Genomic DNA, 9,721 nt, shown 5'->3' on the forward strand with positions numbered 1-9,721 from the left:
TGTTGGAACTCAGTTAACTCAATCTGTCCTGGAAGTACCTGCAACAAATGTTGAAATATGGTTTATTTGTGTCCTATGCAGAAAATTACAGTTAAAGGAGATCTCCAGTGGTGAAAAATGTAACCCCTATCCTAAGGATAGGGGATACGTTTCAGATCGCGGGGGGGTCAGACCGCTTGGGCCCCCGGGGATCTCCTGTATGAGGCCCCGACAGCCTGCGGGAAGCGGGCGTGCTGACCACCGCAGGAAGCGGCGGCTTACACGCCCCCTCAATACAACTCTATGGCAGAGCCGGAACGGCTCTGCCATAGAGTTGTATTGAGGGGGCGTGTCGGCCGTCGCTTCCTGCGGTGATCAACACGCGCTATCTGGCCAGCAAGCCGGGGCCCTGTACAGGAGATCGCAGGGGGCCCCAGCGATCTGACCCCCCCACGATCTGAAACTTATCCCCTATCCTTAGGATAGGGGATAAGTTTTTCACCACTGGACTACCCCTTTAAGGAAAACAGAGAGAAAATGTAACTTTGGAAATCTGGGGCAAGAAGCTTATAGCAGTGTCTCCAAGCACGCTGTACACAACATTTATCCCCAAATTCTTTGGTGAGGTATATTATCAACCATATACACAGCAATGTTACCCTTTGGGTATTGCATTATAACACAATCTTTATTGTGGTGTTTTAATGTTATAATTGTTATTATTCCATCGTCCATTGTTCAGACCTCTATGCTGAATGTCGGAGCTGTCCAGAGTAGAAGCAAATTCCCATAGCAAACCTATTCTGCTCTGTGCAGTTCCTGAGATGTCAGCAGAGAGCACTGTTTCCAGACAGATAAGAACAACTCAACTTCAGTAGCTGATAATTATTGGAAGGATTTAAAGGGGTACTCTGGTGAAAAACTGATTTTTTTTTTTATCAACTGGTGCCAGAAAGTTAAACAGATTTGTAAATTACTTCTATTAAAAAAATCTTAATCCTTCCTGTACTTATTAGCTGCTGAATACTACAGTGGAAATTCTTTTCCGTTTGAAACACAGAACTGTCTGCTGACATCATGACCACAGTGCTGTCTGCTGACATCATGACCACAGTGCTCTCTGCTGACATCACGAGCACAGTGCTCTCTGCTGAGATCTCTGTCCATTTTAGGAACTGTCCAGAACAGCATATGTTTGCTATGGGGATTTCCTTTTACTCTGGACAGTTCCTAAAATGGACAGAGATGTCAGCAGAGAGCACTGTGGTCATGATGTCAGCAGACAGCTCTGTGTTTCAAACGGAAAGGAATTTCCACTGTAGTATTCAGCAGCTAATAAGTACAGGAAGGATTAAGATTTTTTGATAGAAGCCATTTACAAATCTGTTTAACTTTCTGGAGCCAGTTGATCTAAAAAAAAAAAAAGAAAAAGTTTTTTTTCCTGGAATACCCCTTTAAAGATGATGTAATGTCGTTTCTAATGACTGTATTTACATTTCTCTTAGTTAATCCCCATCCAAACATTTCATTCACGTGTAAAGATGTTATTATACTTACAACTAGTTCTATCTAGATTGGTTGTGTGCATTCCTAAAAGGTGGAGTTGGGTGACCGACTTTGAAGACATTTATCAGGTGGAGAAAATGTCAGCAAAGGAAAATGTGTCAGGTATCCGAATACGATCCAAAAACTCCGGAACCTCCCACAAAGCTGAAATCTTCACCGAGCGTAAGCAGGGCAGGGACTCCTTTCTCAATGCTTGCTGTTACGTCTGAATGCATAACCTCAGTCATTAGCAGCAACAAACGTCATGCGCGTACAGAGGTGCAAGATATATGCATGTACTGAGATGACATCAATCTGCGTCTTTATGCTATATACATCATATACTGTATAGAACCTGTTTACGTAGAACCTGGAATAACAATTCATACAAAAAGACCCTAAAAAGCACCTGTTTTGTTACCATCAAATATATGTGTTGCTCTTCCACATTTTACTGCTTTTAGTCCAGAGTCTGATACATTAAAACACATCATTTCAATACAAATCTAGCATTGAACAGAATAAAATGTGACATGGAGTGGTCCCTCAAGTTACAATATTAAAGGGGTACTCCGGCGAAAACCTTTTTTCTTTTAAATCAACTGGTGCCAGAAAGTTAAACAGATTTGTAAATTACTTCAATTAAAAAATCTTAATCCTTCCTGTACTTATTAGCTGCTGAATACTACAGCGGAAATTCTTTTCTTTTTGAAACACAGAGCTGTCCGCTGACATCATGACCACAGTGCTCTCTGCTGACATCTCTGTCCATATTAGGAACTGTCTTGACCAGCACATGTTTGCTATGGGGATTTTCTTCTAACCTGGACAGTTCCTAAAATGGACAGAGATGTCAGCAGAGAGCACTGTGCTCATGATGTCAGCAGAGAGATCTGTGTTTCAAAAAGAAAAGAATTTCCGCTGTAGTATTCAGCAGCTAATAAGTACAGGAAGGATTAAGATTTTTTAATAGAAGTAATTTACAAATCTGTTTAACTTTCTGGCACCAGTTGATTTAAAAAAAAAAAAAAAATTTCACCGGAGTACCCCTTTAATTGGTTCTGGACGACCATTGTATGTTGAAACCATTGTATGTTGAGACCAGAACTCTATGGAAACTTGGTAATTTGTTCTAAAGCCACCAAAATGTCACCCAAAAATAGGAAAAATTTTGAATTAAAGAAAAATAAGTAGATAACTAATATAGATAAAGCAAATCCTTACATATAAAAGTAAGAAAGATCTGCTGGGAGCTGTAAATCACAGTCTATGTCAGTGTTTAACAAGCAGGGAGCCTCCAGCTGTTGCAAAACTACAACTGCCAGCATGCCCGGACAGCCAAAGGCTGTCCGGGCATGCTGGGAGTTGTAGTTTTGCAACAGCTGGGGGCACCCTGGTTGGGAAACACTGGTCTATGTAGAGGACAGGAGCTTCTTCAGGGTCCTGTACAGCACAAGCAATGTCCTAAAAAAGTAACATGGAGTCGCCCACACCTGGTGTCCAAAGGAGCAGGTAACCCTGGTACAGGTAAAGTGTACAGAACATGTAATACCACCCTGTACTGTAGGGGGTGCTACCAGACATCAGTCAGTGTATACATTTCAGGAATACAGGGGTTTTACCAGTAAATTGCCCATTCTGATTGGTCGGTTCTTCCGGCCATTGACACGTTTCAAAGATCTGGACTGTCTGTACATTGTATGTTGAGTCTTGTTTCAACTTATAATGGTCCAGAAAAGACCATTGTATGGTGAAACTATTGTATGTTGAGGCCATTGTAAGTTGAGGGATCATTGTATATGCAGAGGTTGCAGCCACCAGAGCAAACATGGTAACAAGGGAGATATCAAACAAGTGAATGAAAGAAAAAATATGCCATAAGTTTGGATCAGTTGGGCGCTTTGTTTCCGATCAGCTCTTTCAGATTTCCCTGTCTTTCTATGAGACTTTCTAGTGACCCATAATCAAATGTTCAGATTTTAAGGAGAGAAGATTGGGAACAAAAAGATAGAGGAGTCAGCTGAGCGCTTCTGCCCCTTCATTTTAGTAGCCAGTGTCAGCACTCAGACCGCCATCCATAAAAACCTATGACATGTCACCATGAGTTTAAGATTCCAGACGAAGGAAATCGCTGTTTAGTTTCCGAAACACGTCGAAGGTATTGTGGACCTCAGGAGCCACCGTAGTGACGTCACCGCCTATTGCCAAGACGATCAGGTAACACGGAAGTTTGGACGCAGTTAGGTTGAGACGCCGCTGGCCGGGGCATTCTCCCACTGCATTGCTACCTAGGATTCAGCAGCGTGACCCGGAGGACAGCACGAACAGGACCGCCACAGGACCACAGCGGTAACGCATCGGTAACGCCCTGCTCGTGACGTCACAACCACACCCCCTCAATGCAAGTCTATAGAGGGGGCATGGCTGTGACGTCACGATCCTCCGCCCCACATCGCCAGTCATCCGGCACGGAGCAAACTTCGCTCTGTGCACCATATGTCTGGGGTGCTGCAACCAAGATCGCGGGGGTCCCCAACGGCAGGACCCCCGCGATCAGATATCTTATGCCCTATCCTTTGATAGGGGATAAGATGTGTAGGGGTGGAGTACCCCTTTAATCCCATCTATATACAGTAGTACTTGCATCATCTAAAAACCTCACTGGATCACGTACAGGTATGCTTACAGTGATATCCATATATTTAATTATCTACAGTATATAATTCATTCACTCAATCCCCCAACAGCGCTAACTATCATTTATTTTTAACGAGTTTAAGACCCTTATGCATGGAGATGTCTTCTTCCAGTAAGCAGTGTCAGGAGCCATTTGTTCTGGACATGAGTGCGAATCTCAGCCCCAATGATGTCACTAATATATATTGGATTGACAATAAATGATATTTTTAGAACTGTCATCCAAGGTGTCCATAGTGGTCTGAGCATTCCCTATAGGCGGTAGACATTACAGATTTTTTGGGGGGTCCATCCAACAAGGTTTCTATAAGGCCTTGATTTAATTGTTGGAGGAGAGATGAATGGGAGAGGGTGAAGTCTACTTGTTTACCATAAGGCAGCAGAAGAGATGGGGCTTATTTTGCCTGCTTCCATAGAAAAATCTAAGGATAAACTATGTCCATTGATCTCGAACTACCAAAATTGTACTTTTATGTAAACTTGTAAGTGCCACCTCCTTCACATTAGATCAGTGTTTCCCAACCTTTTTCGGCTTGGGGAACACCTCGAAGAAAAAAAAAGTTGAAGAGCAAAAAAAAAAAGGGTATGTAGATTACAGTGCTGCTTTATACAGCAACTCACAAGTGACATCTTCTAAAATCAGCGTTGTTCCCTTCTCTTCTCCATCTGGCGATTTCTTCCAGCTACAATTCTTCACTGTTAAACCTGCAAAATAAACCTATTAGGCTCCGCACTTTTCAGAGAAGAATCCGGGGGGCCGGGTAGAATCAGAATCATTATCGGGTCGGGAAGATAGTCCAGGGTGCTGGCCGAAAGATAATCCGAGTGGCCAGTGGGAAGATAATACGGGGAGGGGTCCGGGGGAAGATAGCCCGGGGGGGCGGCGAGAAAATAGTCCGGGGGCCAGGGGGAAGATTATCAGGGGGCTGGCGCACCATCTCCTGCATTTCTCCCTTCCCAGTGACTCGCGGCACCACAGGGGAAGGGGGATGCGGTGTGAGCACGTACATACAATGTGCACGCAGGCTTCCCTTCCCCCCTGTGCCGCTGTGATTCACAGGCGCGCAGGCCTGGGTGGGAGATTTAAAAAAATTATAATTTTTACCTGCTGGAGCCCACTGAACCCCTGGCAGTTCTCAATGGAACCCCGGTTGGGAATCACTGCATTAGATGGTCTTAAGGCTCAGTTACATGGATTTTTATTATGAGAAACTTTTAAAGGGGTTCTCCATATAAACTTATTTTTACTAATTTACATAGCAGTAAGAGGCACGAAGATGCTGTGTTTGAGTATTGCTGTTCTTTCCTTGCCCTCAGATCACTGACAACTCATCCTTTAAAGACCAGAATAATCTGAGATCAACTGGTTGGTACGGTGCGTCTGACCCTGTCTGTATCCGTTCCAACCAGTGGGTCTCAGATGAGGAGTTGTTGAACTATAGTTATCAGTGGTCACACCATGTCTTTCCCCAACTTTGCTCAATATATTAAAGGGCGTTTTTCAACACCAGATCCCCTTTCTGGCATAACTAGGCAGCTTAAAGAGGTACTCCAGTGGAAAACAATTTTTTTTACTATCAACTGGTGCCAGAAAGTTATACAGATTTGTGAATTACTTCTATTTAAAAATCTTAATCCTTCCAGTACTTATCAGCTGCTAAAATGCTCTCCAGGAAGTTGTATTTCTTTCTGGAGTTCTTTTCAGTCTGACCACAGTGCTCTCTGTGGGGATTTGCTTGTACTCTGGACAGTTCCTGACATGGACAGAAGTGTCAGCAGAGAGCACTATGGTCATACTGAAAAGAATTCCAGAAAGAAATACAACTTCCTCAATAGTATACAGCAGCTGATAAGTACTGGAAAGATTAACATTTATAAATAGAAGTAATTTACAAATCTGTTTAACTTTCTAACACCAGCTGATAAAAAAAAAAAAAAAAAAAGTTTTCCACCGGAGTACCCCTTTAAGCCATTAGAACTGCCTACAGGGGCAACTATCCCCAGAGTGTATACCTACTTGGGGAAATCATCTCTGAGGGCTCCACCTACTGGGGGCAGCTATTTTTTTTTGTGTGGGGGGGGGGTCTAGCTACAGGGAGCAGCTATCTAGGTGGGTCTTTCTACTCAGGGCACCTACGTAATGGGGAGACTATGATAAGGGACCTGTCTACTGACTGGAGTGACCGAACTTTCTAATGGGGGGGGGCAGGCTACCTACTCTTCTCTTCCCCAACCCACTTATCTACCCACTGTACTACGTGGGAAACCAAGGGGAACATGATTGCTGTTTGGGGCATTATAGGTTTTGGAACAGTACAGAGCTTAAAATTTTTTTTATTAAAGGCAGGTTCTGTAGAGAGATAGCTCGACGAAATCATCATGATGGTCTGAGCTAGTTGAGGAAGAAAAAGGAAAGTGAATGACCCTAATAAGAAAACATGGCACCTGTAAGCCACCAGATGTACCTGTATAGTCACTTATATGGTCTGTCGTGGGAATGATGGTGCTTGGTGTCACTGTCAGTCTGTCACCTATGTATAATAGGTCCGCCTAGACTTATGTGACAGACGGACAACATTATTGCTGTTAATACTGTATTCCCATTCCGCATGTGCATGTTCAGGGCTTGGTTAGGGGCATGACTGAGGGGGTAGTTAGGGGTATGGCTTTTGTCCCTCTTTGCTCTCAGGGGGAGCATGGAAGATGCCTGATAAGAGGAGAAAGAAGCATCTTTTTCTGATAAAATATATTACAAAGTTTCTTAAGGGCCCATTTACACTACATAATCTCTGTCCGTAGCAGGAGCCTGGAGCTGCATTGTCTCCATAACCGACAATGCATTTCTGGGCGGATATTACAAAACGAATGTATATTAATGAACATCTAAGGGGTTAAATCCCCCTAGTGTAGAGTAGTTCACTTATAAAGATATTTATGGACATTTATCAACGGGTTTAGTCAGGTTTTCTTTACTATAATTGTCGCAAAATTGTCGCAACTGCAACGACATTTTGACTGGAAAGCGAGAAAAGCAAGTTTTCCAAAAATTAACTACGTAGTAATAATTTTAAAATGGACTACGGGTAGTCAGGTATTTATTAACTGCGACAGTCGCAACTGCGCAAAAAAAAGTCACAACAGGGTTAAAAAATTGACTAAATTTACTCCAGCTCAAACATGGAGCAGAAAAAGCTACTACCAAAGTAAGAAAGGAAAAATTGCTTACGTGAAAGAAAATGATCAACAGGCTGAAAGCAGTTGATAAATAAGTCACACATAAGCAAAAAAAAAGTAAAGAAAAAATTACTAAAAAAAAAGAATACATAAGCAAATATTGATAAATGTCCCTCATTGGTTGTTTTCTATATGTCATAAAGTATATGGGAAACATAGGGGGAGATTTATCAAAACCTGTGCAGAGGAAGAGTGGTGCAGTTGCCCATAGCAACCAATCAGATTGCTTCTTTCATTTTCCACAGGCCTCTAAAGAGGCCTGTGGAAAATGAAAGAAGCAATCTGATTGGTTGCTATGGGCAACTGCACCACTCTTCCTCTGCACAGGTTTTGATAAATCTCCCCCATAGGGCTTTTGTGACCATTTATAGTGGCTTATAGGACTGTGGCTGTGTTGCACTGTTACAGGTTGTTTTATGGGGCACTGAGAGTAAGTACATTTGGGAGAAAAAACTGTGTTAAAAAAATGTAATAAACACACACACACTAAACGCCGTTTACCACTATTCTGAGCCATGACTACAATTTAGTTATTGAATTATTTAGATGTGGTGAAAAAGCTAAAAAAAAAAAACTCAAAAACAAAAGATCCAGAAGGAAACCTAGCAGCCAAACCTATTCAGACAGCAGGAAAGAGGAACAGACTATTTTTTCTACTACATGAAGTAAATTTCCCACTTTTGCCTATGTGTGCCAAATTTATTAATGCCGTGCAACAATTTAGTAAATTTGTCGCACATAGTCAAAAATGAAGTAGAAAATAACAGGGTAAAAACCAGACTACATAGTAAAAGATTAGTAAATGCCCCTCAATGTGGCTGACTGTGTAATGGGGCACTAGGATTAGCTGTGGTATAGATATCACTGAGGGAGGCTTTGTTATCAAGGCACTGTGCCTAATTGTTATAGAGGTTACTGTGGCCAGCTGTATTATGGGAGAACTCTGGCTGTATTATGGGGGCACTGTGGCTAATTGTTATAGAGGTTACTGTGGCCAGCTGTATTATGGGAGAACTCTGGCTGTATTATGGGGGCACTGTGGTTAATTGTTATAGAGGTTACTGTGGCCAGCTGTATTATGGGAGAACTCTGGCTGTATTATGGGGGCACTGTGGCTAATTGTTATAGAGGTTACTGTGGCCAGCTGTATTATGGGAGAACTCTGGCTGGTTATATTATAGTAACAGTGGCTGGCTGTTTTTTCAGGGCACTCTGGGTGGGTATATTGGGTTGTTACTGTGGCTGTCCAGGATATGGGCCACTCTTACTCTGGCTGGCTATGGTATATTTTGAAGGCATTAGGGCTCTATTATGGGGTACTGTGGCTGTGTGATGGTGGTACTGTGTGTTATCAGGATACTATGGCTGTGACGACAATACTGTGTATTATAAGGATACTGTGGATGTGTTATAGGGGTCACTGTGGCTGTCTGTATTATAAGGGCACTGTGGCTGAATTATGGGGGGACTCTGGCTAGCGGTAATAGGAGTGCACTGTAACTGTATTATGGGGGTACAGTGGCTTTTTTTTATAAGGTTACTGTTACTGTATTATGGGAGCACTGTAGCTAGCTATATTATGGGGGGCACTGTGGCTGTATTATGGGGGCACAATGGCTGGCTGTAATATGAGTGCACTGTGGCTATATTATGGGGGCACTGTGGTTATATTATGGGGGCACTATGGCTGGCTGTATTATGGGTGCACTGATGCTATATTATGGGGAAACTGGCTGTGATATTAATGCTCTGTGGCTGTATTATGGGAGCATTATGGCTGGATGTAATATGAGTGCACTGTGGCTGTATTATGGGGGCACTGTAACTTTATTATGAGGTTAATGTACATCTATTATGGGGCACTGTGGCTGGCTGTGATATGAGGGCACTGTGGTTGGCTATATTTTATGGGGGCACTGTGGCTGGCTGTATCATGGGGTCACTGTGGCTGTATTATGGGGTCACTGTGGCTGTATTATGGGGTCACTGTGGCTGGCTGTGTTATGAAGGCAGTGTGGCTGGCTGTATTATGGGGGCACTGTGGCTGGTTGTATTATGGGGGCAATGTGGCTGTCTGTATTGTGGGGGCACTGTGGATGTCTGTATTGTGGGGGCACTGTGGATGTCTGTATTGTGGGAGCACTGTGGCTGGCTGTATTATGGGGTAACTGTGGCTGGCTGTATTATGGGGGCACTGTGACTGGCTATATTATGGGGGCACTGTGGCTGTCTGTATTATGGGGGCACTGTGGCTATCTGTATTATG

Source organism: Hyla sarda, chromosome 5 (assembly GCF_029499605.1).
Source record: "Hyla sarda isolate aHylSar1 chromosome 5, aHylSar1.hap1, whole genome shotgun sequence".
NCBI lineage: Eukaryota > Metazoa > Chordata > Amphibia > Anura > Hylidae > Hyla > Hyla sarda.